At 38.1% G+C, this 20350-nt stretch overlaps 1 protein-coding gene across 2 annotated transcripts in view; it reads right to left on the bottom strand.

Moving 5' to 3' along the window:
- Positions 1 to 18178, bottom strand: part of LOC137264839 (thyroid hormone receptor beta-like) — a 295265-nt gene extending 277087 nt beyond the window's left edge. Inside the window, exon 1 of one of the 2 annotated variants that reach the window (XM_067800173.1) lies at positions 17872 to 18178. The gene's annotated coding sequence lies outside the window, so the exon portion shown is untranslated. The remainder of the gene's footprint in view (positions 1 to 17871) is intronic. The other variant, XM_067800175.1, reaches the window with a different exon arrangement.
- Between the last annotated feature and the right edge of the window lie 2172 nt (positions 18179 to 20350).

Genomic DNA, 20350 nt, shown 5'->3' with positions numbered 1-20350 from the left:
TCTGCTACAGCCACATACAGGACATAAATAGAAGTTTTCGCACAAAACAATCCTAAAAACTACTACAAAACATGTTTAATTTAATTTAATTTGATTCTGATTGATAGCAGACAAACTACTAATACACAATGCCTTCACGGTCTAAAATCACATCACCATACAAAACTACATTGATGACTGAAGATTCCCGTGTCATAAATGTCTAAGGCTTATAACAGCCAATGCCTGTCAAAAAATGTGAGTGATGACAATTGCAACAGAAGCTTGTCAGATTCAAAACAAACCAAACAGCAACAAGGAACTGAATGACACATGGAAGCGAGTTGTCTCACTGACACCAAAATACTCAAGATAGTTCATATTTGCTGAAGCACGGCATGAACCTTCAACTCAAAAATCTTCTCTCCTAAACAGCATTTCAACCATTACTTTGGACGCAAAGCTTCCACTAATCTTTAGCAAAGTGTACAAAGGATAATCCTACGAATTTCAGGGATAACCAAATTTTGCGAATGTGTGAATGCTCCTCTCCAGGCATTAGGTCCATGTTTAATTTTAGGCCCACATCACACAGAGGTGTTTCCCCAGGCAAATACAACAGACGACACTGCGGAGTTGTGTGTGTTTAGAACTTAAATCTGAAAACTCGAACAAAGAAGGAAAAAAGAGGTTAGTTTGTGATTTTGACGAGCTTATTGGCAGTTGTTGATCATCCCAACTGAGGCCACGCTGGTTACAAGGCTGAAGACAACATGACAAAATGCAGCCTACGTCTCACACCAGTTGCATAAAATGACGACAAATATTGTTTATCCTGAAAAAGATCTTTCAAATTTTTTTTAAAATCAGACTTTTTCTTGAATACAAGCTGCCAATAACAGCTGTCTCCCTTATACATGACGTTCATCTTAATGACACAGATAGGCATGTGAAGACTACAAATTTGGTATCGGAACAGATAAATAATAATTTTTTATATTGAATGATTAGTTTTTATTCCCATTATACAAAAGATGAATCTTGGACACACATTTCAGGTTTTTTTTCATGCCAAAAAGCCAGAGATTCAAGCCATTTATTTCCTTGACACATTTGAGACATTCTAGGCTACGTAAATACGACATTTCTTTGTCAACTCAAGAATTTTACTTCCTCCTTCTTAAAATTGACATGAAAAATACCTGCACAAAAAGTTTTCACACATCTTTTTCCATATTTCTGTGAATAATGTGAAGGTTATCTCAGAAATACGATTCTTCACAAGAGGCATAACTTTCTAATGATATCAGGCAGCAAGTGGGATGAACTTCAGAGACAGTTAACCCTTTGTAAAGACTTGCACTATACACAATAGCAACGTTCATGTATAATAATTCCTGTATTTGCAGACTTGCTACAGATTGTTGTAAAAATGGTTCAAGTTAGGTTTAGTAACAGCTCTGTAATACAGCAAGAGACTTGAATGTACCCCTCCATCATACTTGGAGGAAAACGATCAGTGCTCAGGCTTTCAAAATCTGGTTTTCTTGTCCTTAATTTACAATTTACAGGCAAATGTGCTTAACTGAGAATCTCAAACATATGTATTCTGATATCACAGGAATCAGTACACTTTGACAATCGTAACAAGTTTCAATTAAAAGGGTGGTATTCTATTTAGCATCCAATATTTGTCTTCATACTCCATCAGTGTGTTCACAGTAATGTCTGCAGTTTGACTGCGTGAAGTACATCTGACCAGCTCAGTAATAATTAATAATTGGTTATTATTATACATACTTTGATCTCATCAACCAATCTGTGATGTAACTTCACTTGAGTTATAATTCCCAGGATATACTCCATGGTATTACCTAGGGCATCTCCTGTGGAAGCCTGTCCCTCAGGAGAAAACTGAACACACTATACTACATTTCCTCTTATAAGCTAAGCTAAAGATTAGTGATGGTTTACACCATGTTGCCGGCATGACATGCTGGGGACACAAGGAACGGCCCACACAGTATTCTCATGACTGGAGTCAAACCCAAGTCTTAGGCATTACATCCAAACACCTTAGCCACAAAGCCACCCAGCCTTCCCTTGATGTCGAATAACATCTGGTAATAAGACCAGTACTTCACACGAGAATAGATCAATTATATTTGACAACTTATTCTTCTTCTGATAAATGGATCCTTCTGGCAGATCAATGCCAAATGCTAGCTAACAGCCATTTGATTCATCCAATTAATTAATCACATCATTAATTAGCCTGATCCAAAGGACATATTTATTCCACTGTGACTCTATAGACCTGCACTGTAGAACTGGGCCAAAAGCATCCAGGCTAATTATCTATGACTCAAAGACAGACTGAATGGAGCGGGGTCAACAGGGCACTTGTTACAACTGTTTAAAATTCCATTGGCACTGTACAAGCTGCTTTTCTGAAAGAATACTTCAAGTTTGGTGAGAACTGATTTCGTCATTCAGGAAATATGACAGAGTGACATTTGGAAAGAAAACCCAAGCCTGGGAAACAACATACAAAAAATGTCAATATAGCAATATAGACATGGATGACGTAAAACACTGAACATGAAACACAGGATATCAAGGGCATGAATGGAAATACAGTCTTCAGCATATGTCCTGATGTATCAAAAATGCAACTTTACTTCACTCCATGAGGAACTGCTTCAGCTTATCTTCATCAAGAGAGCAATTTGAAAAAGTGGTGGGTGTCACACAGAGAATTTGAAGGGTGTCATAGGATATCATCAGTACTGACCTATTAACATTATTTATATCTATGGCTTTCAGGCTTTCAACACTTCCTGAGTTCTTACTAAGAATGCTATTAAATATCTATACCATACTCTTGATACTAATTCAAAATAGTTTCTAAGAAACCTTTATCATCTGCCACCAACATGGTGTTCCTGTGTTGACTTGCACTCCATGATGTAAGACTTGGTGGCTTCAGGTTGTACAGCATCATCCAGAGTGAGCTAACTCTCTTTATACACTACCAGATACAGCTGACCACTAGTCACTGATTCACTCAGAGAAATAATACATTTATTCACTTAGGAAGGATAACCAAATACATACATGAGCATGAGGAAGAACAACTTATTTTGTACAATAACGATGTAGGTTCTTATAGCATTACCAGACAAACGATGAACTGAGAACAGACCGAATGAGAGGCACACTTGGTCAAGTGTATTTACAGCTGATTGCTACTGGGTGTCGTAACCAGTTAACTATACAACGTTTAAGATCAGAGTATTGTTACCCACCCTTCATGTTCCATCTTCTACCTGCCTCTCAGAGAAATCTATTCATTAACCTTGGTCACAATGTGAATCTTGTCCTGTATTCACCGAATCAATGGTGGTTGGCAGGACAGTTTCCAAGACTTGTCATGAAAACATATGTTCTTCATCTTTCTGGACCTTGACCGTTTATAGATCTCCACCGCCAGAAAAATTTCCAGAATTTCCGTATTCCTGAGTTGTGCAAAAATCAGAGCTCATGTTTCCTGTCACAAACACAGCCAGTTGTGAAAATTACTGACAATGATTCATCATTTAGAACAACAAATATAAAAGACAAGTTCACATTAGAAAAAAGACATTTTGAGAAAATCTTTATGAAGTATAAGGTAGGTAACTCTAATTCAGCACCATACCACCCTTGTGTTATTCCAACCAAAAGTGACCTTAAGGGGTCCCCATTAATATTTCATATTAAAACGGTAACCCTAGCAACAACACTGTGCTTGAAATTTCCCGGGATTCTCTAATTGAAAGCCATCACATGATGGCTATTCCACATTCTGTAGTACCTTAATAAAAAGATTAAAAGTTTACTCATCGGACGAAAATTGTCCCATTAAGCTCCCATGACTGAAAACACCCAGCTGCATACAATGGAACATAATAGTCGCAAAAATATTTTTTGGAGTACTGTCCTCCCCGAACTGTTAATGGGTACGTGGTAAAGGTAATTCACTGTGACCGAGATGTACACTGCAGGGGTTCCATACAGTGTCTCCTTCACACAGCCCCACACATAACTGCACAATCTTGTCCTAGCTGCTTTCAGGGTCTATGGGGTGAGAAATGGCCTATTTTGCCGAGGCAACCATCCACAGACAAGATGTAACTTTGTCACATGACGAGGAGACACAAAGAAAGAGCAAAGTAGATTGTCCTCTGTGATTCAGATGAGTGCCGTCCATCATATTAAATTGTGTGTCGTACAGTGTATGGTTAAGCCCATTCACAAAACATCATAGTGTACGATTGTCAAATGGCTTAGTAATCATATAGGTTGAGGAACTAAGTAGAAACTATCATGACGGAATACGGTTCGGTGTCACCTTCTCTTTTAGTGGTCTGCTGCAACATTTCAATTACAAGAACTAGGCTGAGATGTGTCGTTATGTTAATAACATGCAATGTCAAAGATATTATTTAAGCACCACACATAAACTGCAAACAGGCCGCTATTGTCAGAGATATTATTTAAGCACCACACATAAACTGCAAACAGGCCACTACAAATAACTATAATTATATGGCAATTAGTGTAAAACACACCACATCAATACACATAACACATAGATTAAAGAACCTAGGGTTGTAGGTCATTGTGATGTTGGAACGTTCAGACTTGATCTTTCCCTCTAGTAATATGGGACACCATTTGTATTTACAACATTGAAACTAAAATATTTACACTTTCAAGGATACGCATATAGATACTCAGGTTTCAAGGACATAGAATATCTGAAATATCTACCTTGATGATAAAACTTATCGAAAATTATTACGGTTTCATTGTCTAGCCCTTGTGACCAAGATGGTCTCCGCAATGCAACAAGTGTCTTCACCAGTTGTTTAATGTTTCACCCAGCAACATTCCATATACCTATCATGTACACCTGTAAATAACTTACTGACAGACCTGTTACATACAAAGGTATTGTATATACCACGTATCAGTAGTTTTGGTCAGTAAAACAACATGTGATGACAGGAAGAAGAAACTGAAAGTCTATAATATCTATTTGTCATTGTTGTCATAAAACAAAGATTGGAATCTGGCATTTTAAAGTCCATTATTGCCGGCTCACAAGCCTATAATACAGCATGGAATTAGACTGAGCATTGCAATATTCGCAATATTCTAGTTACTCTACTAATGGGAGCAATATCGTTTATACGAGAGATGATATATATATATATATATGAAATAGAGGACTATCACGCTAGTAAAAATCTAGAAAGGGCATTTATTTGGTATTTGGACTATCACGCAAGTAAAAATCTAGAAAGGGCATTTATTTGGTATTTGGAGAAATATAACAATTACCATGTGCCACAGTAGATTGAATTGCTGACTACTTAGCAGTAAGATTTCCTTTATTTGTGTAAAGATATTTGAGAAGTGTCTAAATTCATATATACACCAAACATGGTAAAATGCGATTATTGAGATTACCATTCAGTTTCAGTAATTCATTACCCTTGTAATTGAATCACCATCCATATGTTAATAAAGAAATAATCTTATCTCATTAGGGCAGGCACAGCTATCGATGTTCATTTTTAGATTTGAAGTCATTTTAATGAGGCACTACAACATGTCAGTGAGTTACCATAAATAGAAAATGCAAAATGCAGTAAAAGAATAGGTCTGAATACTGATGGACATTTTCTTAACTTGATTAATTCATGATTAATTATGAAGCCATATGAAAGAGCAAAGAAATGTTTGTCTCCAGTCTGGGTAATGCAATTCAGTGTTGATAAAGTCAATTTAAGACAGATATAACGTAATAGGAAATGAATGTGAAAAGCAACACTAACTCTCATACATATGTCGGCTATGGCCAAATGACCTACACATGATATCGAACCAGTGAACCTGAAATCAATGCCCTGAGTGTTTTCACAGTAAGTGTTGGAAAAGGCGTGTATAGAAAATTGTACAAAAAATACTCATAGTCAGAAAAGACTAAGCCAAGAAAAACTGAAACATAGATAATTGGCAATTAAATTAGAGGAAATAGGCAGTCTTCGTCTAACTTACTTCATGAATTACGTGAACAGAATATTTTTACTGTCATCAATTTATTGTATCAGCATGTCAACAGAAACATGGTGTCATGTAGTATTACTACATGGTGCAGTATCATATAGAAAATCTTGTGAGACAAACACGTTTCTATTACAAGGTTAAGAACTGTGTATGCTCTGAAATATTTAAAAGCTAGAAGGAAACTATTACCGTATCTCTAACAAAAAGAATACTGTGAATTCACAGTGCATTGAGGAGTGTTGTGATAGTCCAGTGGTATATGTGTTCACTCATCACACTCAAGTCCTGGGTTCAGTTTCATGCTTATGACGTTGATCACTGGATTGTGTGTTAAAGACAGAACTATATACAGGCTGCAGCTGGAAGAAATGGAATATTGCTCAGGGTGGCATTTAACAAGCAACCAGCCTACATCAGCACAAAGTGTGAATCCCATTGTAGGTGTCATTTACCATGAAAATGCTTGACTCCTGCTACCCATGACTCACTCACTTATATATCTGTGCTGATATTTATCATGTTGTGCATCCATAAAGAACAGTGAGACATTATGTCTGACGACACTGACGGTTCCATTTTCAAAATGACAGTCCTAAATCACATTTCATCTGACTCATCACAATTTCCATAAGGCGCCACATTGGGCTGTTCCAAAGGATTACGTACCAGCACATCTTCATCCTGCAGTATCAAAATGGGGAAAAACTCAGGGTTTTTTCCATATGAAGAACATTCATCAAATCTGTCACAACAGACATTGATCTATCAATGGTCTAAGTTAGTCTGACGGGGATTCTGTAAATGGCAGATAAGTAAAGTGAGATTAACGGAACTGACAATGAAAACAAAAGGAGATTAATCAAAAATATTCTAGTGTTACGACTCATATCAGATCAAGTCCTGATGTTTCCCATGGACAGTTCACAAAGTTCAATTGTCAAAGTGTAGAGGAATTGTTGCTTGCTTGCTTGTTTGGTCTTGGGTTTTTTGTTTTCTAGAAAAGCACTCAACAACAATACTCAAGTCATATGATGGCATTGAACAAGTGAGTGGGTTTCTTTTTACGCCAAGCAATATTCAAGCAATATCATAGTGGGAGACACAAGAAATGGGCTTGACACCTTGAACCCATGTTGGGAGTCAACCCTGCTTTAACCACTAGACTATCCCTCTGCCACATTAAATACACATCAAACTGCACAGTAACTGATATTTTTTAGCATTGGTGTATGCAACTCCTGGCTTAAGGTCTGTGATCAAGTCTGACTTGACAAACACTTTGTTACCTGTTGTGATCAACAAGGTGGACGGGATACATCTCTAAACCAGAGTCTAATTGTGAATGGTGTCCCCAGCCATGATTTTGGTCGAATATTGGTAAAAGTGGCATAAAGCCATCCCCACTCACTCTAATCCTGAATAGAGTCCCCTGCCATGATATCGCTTAAATATTACTTCAAGTGGCATAAAACCATACTCACTCTAACCCTGACTCTAGTCAGTGGCTTTGTCTACATGAATACTGCCAGACAATCTGTGATAGTGAGTGAGATGGGTTCTTTTCCACTTGACAATTCTCAGTTCTCTCAGTGGTGCTGATGTACCAAGTGATGAGGCTATTGATAGCTTGACTGATTGCTCGTAAACCCAGTAGACTACGAAGATCAATATGACATAGCTTGTGCTTTGGGTCAGTGTTGACACTAAACAGACTTATGCCTGTAGGTCAGAACTAACCACCGGAAATCAGGACAAGCAACTCCTCATGAAGCAGGATTTATTCATTTGGGTACAGTTGTGAGCAAGTCCAGCACACCTGAAGTAAGCTTCATATATTGTACCCATGTTGGGAAGTGAACCCAGGTCTTCAGCATGATGGGTTAACATATTAACCCGTGGATTACCCCAATATCCCTGGGTACAGATGTGGTTTCACACAACTTTGACCATATGAAGGTTAAATTCATATAAAACAAGCCAAAAATATATTACTCACGTTGGACCAAAGCTATAAGGTCTTAAGAAAAATCACATTTTGAGATTAATATTCTCTAAATATTAAATATTCCCCGAATTGAAGTGAGTCAGAAAGTGGTGAAGCGAGTGAACATTACAGAAATGTCATGAAGGGGCCACTAGAAACGGGCTTCAACCTTTGTACCAATAGGTGGAATCAAACCTGACCCTCGGTGCCTACAGCATTCATCATTTTTTATTGAACTACAAGGACAGCCTGCCAGCATCTCCCTGAAATTTGCACAAAAACTAAAATGCAGAACCATCGGATTTGTATCCAGATGTAAACTCTGGATTTCACTAGGTGTCATAAAAAAAATTTGGGTCACAAGATCACTGGTTGAAGCAACCTGTTTCAGTTTGATGACTATCACTGTTCCAGCTGCTATTGATGTTCACAGCATCAATTACTGATCTGTAACCAACAAGCTGTTTTCTGCAGTTAGTAACAAGATCTGAATCACACTGTCTTTCTCATGTAACTGTCTTCAACATGTGTTTGTATTCCAGCTATGTTGCACTGTGTGGGTGGAGGCTTGTTTCAGGCATGAGCTGCATTTATCAGTAAGCAGATATATACAAGGGAATAATTATGTTGCTAACAGACAGCGAGTATTTGGGATTTGAACCACCACAAACAGTTCTTGACAAATTGAACCATTGAAGTAACATCGACATGTCTCGACAGCCCCTTTTCACAGCTCAAAGGGATTTCACATTTTTGTATTCTTTTCATATGGCTGAAAAGTGCATCACAGCACAAGATGATCAGGAAAGTGTTCACAGTGACCAATATGGGGCTTGGGAATCAACCTGCCGGCTGGTACTGACGAGCGAGTGAGCGAGTGAGTGAGTGAGTGAGTGAGTATGGTTTTACGCCACTTTTAGCAGTACTCCAGCAACATCGTGGCCTCAGAAGGTTGAAATGCTAAAAACTGCCATCAAGGTATTTCCTGTCACCAACGGAGTTTGTCTCTGGCCCTGTTAGTGACAGTATATACCTTGAGGTAGTTTTTAGCGTTAAAAGCACCTGTGATCTCGACAGAAATGGACTTCACACAATACACCCATGTGGGGAATTGAACCTGTGTCGTTGGCGTGGCAAGTAAACCCTGTAATCACGGGGCTACCCCACTGCCCATACTGACAAGTGATAGTCTTTACAAGGATACAAGAAAGGGAACGCACTCATTCGTCTGGAGGAGAACATATTTCAGGTGTATTACCTTTACTCATTTTCAGTGAAATATTCAGGACAATTCTGGACTAAAACCATGTTTTTATATCTCGTAACATGCATCTTGGCAATAAGGAAGAACTAAAAGTATCTTTTATCATAAAAGGACAAAATTCTTTGCAGCTGTCTGGTGAAAAAAACTAACAGAGAGAGTGTTTCTTTAGCACGTCTTGGAACAGTGCAAGGTGCATGGTTGAGTGAGCATGTATCAAAGGGTGAAGGTGAACACAGATGGCAGAGACTGGGAATTATTTTCGTCCTGTCTGTCATAAATGTCCTAAACTCAAAAGGCTAATTACAGACTGATTATGGCAATAAAAACAAAAACCACAAAACTTCGTAAAATTCATGAAAGAAAGTAAACATATTACAAAACTATCTAAGAGATGTTTGAGCCCTGAAATTACAAGAATGTAAAGGTCTGCTTTTTCACCAGCAGATCCAAGCGTTAATTACCAAAATGTTTGCAGCATAGAAACCATGAGGGCTAAAAAGTACTTTTGAAATTAATTAATGCCTAAGATAATGGTTTTGATTCTCTTCAACAAAGCATGTATGTCTACCTGATCATACAGTTCATTCAAGCACAGCTAATGTGAAATCTGGGAAACAGCCTCCTTAATGTCTCGTCCCTTAACGAAACATTAACCCCAGCGATGGAAGCCATGCGTGTCCTCCAATCTAACAGCTTATTGTGTTCTTGCACTGTTTGCATGTGTGATCTCATAGCTGCTCATAGTAGTAATTACACCCAGCCCACCTAAAAACATTACTGTAGAAAACAGTCACAGTCACAGCTGCATTGATACATGCAGTTCATTTCTGACATTACCACCAAGAGCTTGTAATGCCAATCTTTACATTATACAGTAATATATTGACCACTCAGGGTCCAGATATCTGAATTCACATCAGGTTGGGTTGCATTAAGAGGGAACCATTCTTTGTGAGTCCTGTATGTTAAAACAAGAGTGAGTGAGTGAGTGAGTGAGTGAGTGAGTGAGTGAGTGAGTGAGTGAGTGAGTGAGTGAGTGAGTGAGTGAGTGAGTGAGTGAGTGAGTGAGTGAGTGAGTGAGTGAGTGAGTGAGTGAGAGAGAGAGAGAGTGAGAGAGTGAGTGAGCTATTTTCCACTACTTATAGCACTACTCCAGGAATATCACGGCTGGGGACACCAGTAAAGGGCTGCCTAGGTCTTCGGTGTGATGAGCAGACGCTCTAACCACTAGGCTACCCCCACCAAAGGACATGACAAGAACATGTCTACAAAGTCACTACGTCGCTATGTCATTGCTTTACATGTTCTTCTTCAGACAAGGCCAATTAAACACAGGTGAATTCAGCCATGTATATCTGAAAACTGCCTAGGGTTTCCACAAGGTAATCCTGTCTTGATTTCACTCCTAGCGTCAAATGTATTTTACACAGTAGCAAGGCAAAGAATTGCGAAGACATATGTGATGTACTAGTTTGATGAGTGTATTGTAAAACTGATGACTTATTTACAAAAAGGCCAAACACAAACACATTTATATTGTGAAAACATAAACATATTGTATTTCTACAGAAGCATATTAAACAACACATTTCTTATTGGAATTTAAGTGAGTTTAAGAAAGTAACAGGTCCTGACTAATTTTCCACTTGTTCTGATTTTCATGACATAATCACAATGAAAGAATATGAAGAATAATTCAACATGGTATTTAATGTTAATATCTGCGGGACTATTTATTGAGAAGTGATAAATAGCAAAGAAAGAAAACTCTACTTTATGATCATTGTGAAATTTATTAGTTACATTTTGAGCAGATATAAATGAAATCCAAGTTCATTTGCAGTTGGAAACCATAAGCAGAAATTATCTAGCAGCCCACAAACAAGTAAATTCTTAAACCCCTACGATGGAATATCATTGTAAATGAAGAAAAATATCATAAGCAAATTGAAACACACGTTTTCCAAAGAAACTAGGACTGATTACACAAGTATGGTTTCATATCACAGAGAACCAGTTCAATGTCTGAGTCACAGGGTGAATGAGTGAGTGAGTTTGGTTGCTTTTAGCAACATACCACGAGGGACACCATAAATGGGCTTTACACATTGTGTCTATGTGGGCAACAGAAGCTGGGTCTGCAGTGCGAGGAGCAGACACTCTAGCCACTAGGCTACCCCACCACCTCTTCACTCGGGAAACACTGGGGGAAAACCTGACACTAGACGGTCATGTATGATGACAAACGACGTATTATCACATCACTCCAAGACATTGTCCCGACAGACAGTCCTAAACACTATTAGACTATGGGTTCATCAACACCTTCACAAATCATTCAATTCACTTTACGATCAGCATTTCACTGTGACAAGGCAACTCTTTCCACTGCAGTTATTATGACAACTCTCCACTAATTAGCCCAAACTGACCTCTGTCCTTCTATGATATCTGATCTATGTGAAATATTGGAGCAACAACTCTTGACACCTCATTCATACATTGCACAGCTGGAGACAGTGGTTTTCAATCAGAACTCCCCAATTGTTTCGAGGGACTGTAACAATACAAAATTAAGTTAAATCAAGATTAGACTTCAAATCTCAACACATCTTATCATGAGATACTACAGATATCACAATATCAGGTAAATAACAATCATGTCAATAATTAACAGGTAAGAAACACGTCCAATATAGGACTTCAAAAATAAATCAACTATTGTGTTTTGATATGGTCCCTCTTCATAAAATATGCACAGATTTGTATCCCAGAAAGCCACTCATCATTGAGGAGGCACAATCCCTAAGGAGCACAAGCCAATTGACTATGAGAGCCTTTTAACCCTGACAAGTGGAGTTCGTTACCAGCAAATCTAGTCACACCAAATAACAAGAGTCTTTTGTCTGCCTAAATGGATTAAAGCTAACATGACATCCAAGAATGAGTTCTAGAAATGAAAAGTCTCCTGTAGTTTCACTTAAACCATGTTTGGTGAAAACTGGGATCAACAAATGTACAAATTCATGTTCCACAAAACTGAAATGATTGAATACTGACAGTATACAACAGAATGATTGAATACTGACAGCATACAACAGAATGATTCAATACTGACAGCATACAACAGAATGATTCATGATGAAATGAAAACAAAAAGAAGAATAGTAATATAATTATAAACATCCACAAACAATATTGTCACAGAAGATTCATGGGCAGAACAGTTCCCATGTTTAAGAGAGAAAGGTAACAATCATCAAACTTACAATGTGAAGCCTGAATTTCTGTTCTCACACCCAAACTTACCTTAACTATACAAGAAAATTTGCCACAGACCACTGAGACCTGAATAGAATATCTTTGGCCATGAAAACTCACAATGGATTAGTTTCACTACACAGAGTACTTCCTTCATCAGCCCTGTTCACTCACTCATACACACATCACCCACACTGGCACATGACTACTAACCTATGTGATAAATGTAATAGGATGGTATTCATTATCAGGCTGGTTAATGACAGGAGCAGCTGGCATGTAAAGAAACTCTATGTTACATTATCTGGAACATTGTATAACACTGGAACACAGCTCTTTACTGTATTATGTGAAACAAGTATTGTGGAACAATGTTGCACATTCACAATATCTGCCTTACCTTCTAAGGAAGCCTGCACCCAGTGCTATGTAAATAGTGATGCTGGTGTACATGATAACATTTAGCCTTACTCTAAGGCTGTACTAAGTATTTCTAGTACTTCTACCTTTTAAAGAGGCAAGTCTAGATATGGGGACTGTAGTCTGTCATTTGTATTTCCTTTCGTTTCTAAAATTATCATTGAAACTATTAATTATTACCTTAGAGTTAGAGACGTGCAATTCTATGTTAATTGTAAAAGTTGATTTAGGGAGCTAGAGTGCCAGAGAGCCCTGTAGGGTCCTGTGAAGCCATATCATGGTTGGACCTGAGGAGATATGAGTAAGGATGCTAGACCTATCACAAGGAGCATTAGGGCAAGAGATGACTGCTGCTCAAAAAAGCCTCAAAGTGTGAAAGTGTGGCTTTACGAGATTTCTAGAAATAAGGAACACCAAGAATGTGGATCATTCAGTCTGATCTTCTTTATCTTCAGACAAAGAGTAAGGGCAATTCTACTTCACCACCCAGTAATACTACTGATATCATTGCTATAATGTTCAGTCCCTAGTTGTGGATATCCAGTTTCCCTATCAGTTATGTTATAAATGTACACCTTCAGGTTTCTTTCATACTACTTACCAACTGTCTAAAACATTTAAACAAGAACATTTAAGTCTTCAGAAGAAAGAAGGAGATCTACTGTTATTATCCGAATATTATTATTTTCCTCTTATTATCATTATTATTTCTACAAATTTTGTACCCACTCTTCTGACCTAACCACTGGAGCAATTTCAGGGATGATAGCCTGTATGCTGAAATGTATACATGGAGCAAAGTATCCCAGCTTTCGGCTCTTGGTAAGGGCAGACAACCCAAAATGTGAAAGTTTTCATCATGAATATTTCCAAACTATTAGAGATAAAAGGACCAAATTTTCACTCAATGTAGGCAACATCATTGTCCATCGATTCAACCCATAGCAGAAGTTGGCTGCCATGATATATTTTCCACCATTTTGAAAAAAATGAAATTTGTGTTTTGTCTGAATGGTTTATAGCACAATCATATTCGATGTTGGACAGCCCATACCATGGAACGCTTAATTTGTTCAAGACAGTTTGATATCTTGAATAGTTTTGGAGTTATCGCCCTCGAAAGTTGGTCAATTTTTCTGAGATGCCTTTTCATAGGATTCATAAAAATGTCATATACAGACTCATAACTCTGAGAAAACAAAATGAATTTCAACCTTCAAGGTATGCAAGTTTTCACAGTGCCTGTGTTTGGACATGTTCTCCTCCTCAAGGGCAAATGGTACCATTGTGTTTGAAACATTGTTGTTGTAAAGCCCACACTGTCAACTCTGCAGATTGATCAGGGCATGCTGACATCTTGAAAAGTTTCGAAGTTATTGCCTCTGGAAGTTGCTCAATTTTGTAAAAATGCACTTTTATAGGGTTCATAAAAATGTCGCAACTCTGTGAAAACACAATGAATTGATCTTTTCAAGGAGCCAAACAGTAGATAATTGAATGGAGAACATTTTTTATTCATATTATGGGTATGTAAAAGTCAGTAATTACAGCCATATTTACAACACAAACAGGGAGGGGCATCGGGATTTTCACATTTTCTCGCTGTGAGATACATGAAGGACCTGAAGGAAGAGCCAGTGAAATCTAGCAACACTGTCCACTTCATGGTTTTCCAATGGCCACGGCAGTAGTCGCTTCTTTAATGTAGTTCCGTTCTAGTGTCCTGGAAATGTCAGGGTCTAATCTTTACAGTAGTTTGTTTATTTGTCTGTGCCTTCCTGTTTGTTTTTATGCAGTTTGTGAACTTTGCATTTGTGTCAGCAGCGTTGAATCAGAGCCAAATTAATCTCAAACACACTGTAATGGGCGCGGTCCAACTGGGGTCCAAAGAAACTGTCCAAGTGAAGATGGACACAGGTAGTGTATTGGGGAAATATTACCCAGGACGCAGTCCCTTGGCAACCATGACAGAGCTGCTTAAACCCACCTCACTTTAAATAAATAAATAAATAAATAAATAAATAAATAAATAAATAAATAAATAAATAAATAAATAAATAAATAAATAAATAAATAAATAAATAAATAAATAAATAAATGTGTCTAGGTCCTCTGTAGCAAAGCATTCAGACTTTCATCTGGTGTTGTTCTGTACAATGTACACACACACACAAAACCATCGTCCCATCACTGCCAGACAAGTTTCACATTCCTTGTCACCCTGCTTATCTTGAATAACAACGACAAAAATTAAACTAATAAACACAACATTTCTGGGATCAGGCACCCAAATTATCTACTCTTAATCTCTGTCATGTCTCACTAAAAACAGCCCCCAGCAAAAAACACAAAGGGACTGTTTTTTGTTTCAAGTCAGCAACAGGGTTCACCTTACACACTAAACCAACTAGTTAATCAATACAAGGTCTAGATATTTGCCTCTTATCCTTAACTGGTTCAGGCCCCTCCACTTACAGAGCTGAACAGGAATGATTATAAAAACACTTGCTTCATCTTATTATTTTGGAAAAATTAATTTCCTTTCAAGTCACATTTTCTCACAAACCTTGACCTTCTTTTTGTAGCTCGCAATACAGCTGATTTCCTAGAAAAGTCACACTTCTAATAAAAGCTGCAATCATCCCTATCTTCAATTTATTTTAACAGACACTCCTCACAGGCCTACATGCTATTTCATAAATCTGAATGTGCTAATGATTTAACAAGCACAGATACTGGTGAATGAAAATGGACGTGAAATGGGTTTATTCAACAAATCCTTCCTCTTGGTCTATTCAATCCCATTATCCACACAGAGCTCTTGTATTCACATCATCAGTAAATAACCATGTGTCAATATTTATCCACGTTTACATTGTCAACATATGCTCATACTCTATTCATGTCATTAGTCTGTGAAATACTGTATACTGTATTCCCTCAAACAAATGTCAGGTCTGGATTATCCAGAAAACTGTTATTATCCATATCATTATAATTGCCATTAAATGATGTACAAAAATACTGACATGTCAGGTTGAATAATACACCTGGGCACTGAAACAACATAATACAGTACATATGTATAAAGATAATATATACATATGTATAAAGATAATATATACATATGTATAAAGATAAAATCTAGGCTAGTACTTGTCTTCAGTAACCCATATTTGTTAATCTAAGCGGAGCCAAACTGGATTGGGCAAACAGGCTCACTGTCTAGACTGACACATGTCATCTTATCCCAACTGGGTAGATTGATGATCATACTTGGATCACTGGATAGTCTGCTTCAAACTCGATTACTGACAAACCGTGGGCTTATTGATGAGTGTGGTGTTTAAGAAACAATCACATCAAATAGCACAATTACTTATCCTTTTTAATAGGAATCAACAAAGAGGGAAAGTTATGGGATTGCAATTACCCCTATCATAAATCAAATGCAACTCTAGAATTAAACACTGAGTGAGTAAGTTGGGTTTTACGCCGCTTTCAACAGTATTCCAGCAACATCACAACTAGGGACACCAGAAATGGAATTAAACACTGGGTCATGATTCAACATGTTCAAATGCTATAGAAGGCTGCAATGATACCAGTAATCTCCTTAATTTTGCAACACTATGACAAACTTAAATGTCTAGGCGTCTCCAGATTTAATACCACATCATCCTGCAAACCACAAGAACAACACTCCTTTATTTGTCACACTGTAGTTAGTGTTAAGTGGAACTTAATTTAAAGTTGTTTATGGCGCCTGAACCAATAAACACATGAAACAGAAAAACACAAATTCTCCCATAAAGTACAATTAAGCTTGACATTTTGTACATTAAGTCCCATGGTTGTTTCACATTATATCTTCAAATCTCAGTGGCATGACATGTTTTTTCCAAGATTTAGTTCACACAATTCTGACAGTTCACTAGGACTACTTACAATTCTGATAAATCGAAGGAAGATTTATATAATCACAAATAATTACCCCTACGTAGTTATCTAGAGATTCGCTGACACACAAAATTTTCCAGCTCTCAACTAATTGCTTGTGATGAAATTACAGAAAGTCTACCAAGCAAGCCAACAGGAAATAGTTTAAGATCACTGGCCCAGCTGGCTATTTTTAGACCGCTCATTTCCTAACAGTGTGCATTTATTGAAAATGAAATTATAGCCGTATTTCCAGCCAACAATTTTCAGCTTCGCACCACTTACAGGAATCTCCGAACAAAAACAAGAGCGAATGTTACAAAACTGGACATAAATGAAATTGTCATCGGATATATGTAGATCTATGATCAGCTGATCGATCGATTTCATAGTTGTATATGTGTGGCGATCGTGTCAGCGTGTAGCGCCCCGTGTTCACACCAGTCGAATCTGCTTTTGGTAGATTGATAGGCTTGTTTACGTTTATCATTAGTACAGTAGCTGGCACGGAGTGCGTCAGTGCTAGAATCGAAATGGACACGGCGATACTTCGTTAGTATATTGTTTACGTCAACACAGTTACACACATCGACCTTTGGGACGAACGCCCCGTACCAAAAAAACAAAACATGAATGACAATTGCAATGCCCCCATATACGTTGGAAGCCATGCCATGAGTTCGGGGCATCATCAGCTGAAGGGTGAGGCTGGCGCCGACCAATCTCCGTGCGGTGGACTGCCAGAGCCGATTCATTCATTCACAGATTCACAAAGCAGGGTGTTTCGCACAAATACACAACACGAGCCATCCCATGTTCCGAGTGGCAGGTGCGCGCTGAGACCAACTGCACGTATGACAGTGTCTCATTCGGGTATATGTAAAGAGACATGACAAAGGTAACTCACCAGTTTGGGAGATTTGCCTCTCAAGATTTGTAGATCTGAGCAACAGATAAAACACGGTCTGATATCCTTACTCCCTCACCATACCGCCATGCACTGCGGACTGAGCTCCAGCTATGCCTTATGATTGGTCAATATTACAGGAGTCGACTGGCCGGCACCATATCGTTTCAAATCATCAATTTTTCTGTTTCATTTAACTCGACACGAATAAACGGCACTGAACATTTCAAGAATGGTACATATTTAACCGTTTCACTTCTCGGCAGTTAACAGAGCTTCTACGTAGCCATTGGGCCGTCACTATGTCAAGGTCGCTGTTGTTGACTTTGGAGAGGTCATGTCCAAAAGCACATGGTATTCGGATTTGTTAAATCCCAGAAGCTGGAGCATCTCAGCCGCGTCACAAAAAGCCCCAGTCGACACCTGAATACGAGCTTCAAAATGTGTTGTAGCAATGGAAATTTGGCAGTTATCCTGTGCGCGTGTACTGATGCAAAGTGGTACCTCGTGAGCTGTACCAGAAACACACACACACACACACGAGTGTGTTACGTAACTGTCGTTCACTGAGTGCTTTGTAGTAAACAGTTCTGATCTGACATTCCACGTGTTGGGCATGCTTGCTGAATCAATTACACTGGTCATTATAGTAGGCAATCGCACATTTCTTTGTTACTTTGCATATTAAAGACAACGGAAAAGTAATAAATTAGTACATTCAATAGACCTGGTGACAGAGATGATAGTGCATCCTTTTCATATTTGATTGAATAGATTAAATCTTAATTGCATCCGAGTGCATTTCATATTATTATCTATTCAGTAATGAGATAATTATGATAATAATGGTAATTCGATCATCATACATCAGAGAGAATATGTCATTGTGACCTTTGTTGTTGCTTAATACGTTTTTGTTTACTTTTCTGTACTCGTGACTTTAATCTCTCAAAATTCTAGCATCTGATCCTAATCCTCAAATCATAATTGTTTTAAAATTTCAATTTCAAATTAAATTTTCGGCATGTTAAACAAGCATTAAAACGCAATATTAACTGGTATTGATACCATATTTATATGGTCCCTATCAATAGGGAGGTTTCAGCCTCTAAAGACAGCCTTGTTCATGTTAGATTTCTGAATATCTCCTAAATTTGAAATGCGCGTGTCATAGATTCATGACAACAACTGATGTGTAAGATTTTTAAATTGAAATCCAAAACTCAACAATAAGGAAGTTCAGTGTCATGTCTGAGACGCGAACAAATGGCAGTCTCTAAAATACCCAGCTGATCACTGATGACGTGTCATTCATCAGAATAATAACAATCTCCTATTACAAGCCATTTTAATAATTCATAGATTTGTCTGTCAATGAAAGACGTTCACCGCATTCGTCTCGAAAATGTGCGTTGTTATTGCTGTCGTTCCCGACGCGGCAATTTAAGTCAATAATGTTCGAGGCGGATATTTAACCAGAAGGAATTCCTTATAAAGAACGATTTAGACCAGGGTGAGTTTCATCTGAATTAATCCCTGTGCTCATGTACATGCGACGTCGTGAGCCCGAAATGAAGGCCGGATTGGCTCTGTCAAATCAACTGTGATTTACACCATGCTCGCTGTACTCCTAGAGGCTTTATTCAGTTTTATTGAATTTTCGTATTATTTAATGTGAAATTTCTGTTATTTATGCCTTTTTTCAACAAGTGCACTTGGATGTTGAATGGCGTGTTGCATGGTAACGTCACAGAAGTGTTCTCTGATTTTTTAACATGAGCGTGTCAATGATTAAATAACCTACACGTGTTGATACAGTCTGTAGTATATATGGATGTATAGTGTATACTTAATGAATCGCGGTTATACAATCTAAAAGTCATGTTTCAGTTCGATCAATTCTCGTGGATTGACTATAGTCTGCCCAACACCCTTTGAACCATGCTATCTTCAGCTCATTCCCACTTACCTACCTTTCCGAAACAACAGGAGCTGGGTAAACGGGAAGACTCCTGCGGTGGGGTAGCCTAGTGGTTAAAGCGTTCGCGCGTCTCGTCTCGTCTCTGGATCCGCTAAGTTTCTCTACTCGGACTACCACAGTGAAGTCCACTCAGCGATATTGAAACATCCTTGTTTGTGACCGCGTATATGCCCAGAAGTATCTAGGGGAATTAGCTCCGGGATCTGTACGCTTTCAAAAAAGAACAGAGAGGGATCTCAGGCAAAGCAGGAATCATTTTATTCTTTGGACAATCAATAAATGAACCAACGAAACAACCAACCAATCGATCAGTCGATCAATCAATCAATCAATCAACGAGGTCAGTAAATCGCAGATACGGAATATTCAAGTAATTAATTATTATAGCCCGTTTGGCTTAAAGCAGACCGAGAAAGGGGTAGCCAGTGTTCGAGAAGCACGTGCACAAGTGTCAAGAAAGTTATTTTTTCTTTAACCTGTGCTGTGCTGTCTCCATCC

The sequence above is a fragment of the Haliotis asinina genome, chromosome 15, assembly GCF_037392515.1.
Source record: "Haliotis asinina isolate JCU_RB_2024 chromosome 15, JCU_Hal_asi_v2, whole genome shotgun sequence".
Taxonomy (NCBI): domain Eukaryota; kingdom Metazoa; phylum Mollusca; class Gastropoda; order Lepetellida; family Haliotidae; genus Haliotis; species Haliotis asinina.
This window is presented reverse-complemented; position numbering and strand designations above follow the sequence as displayed.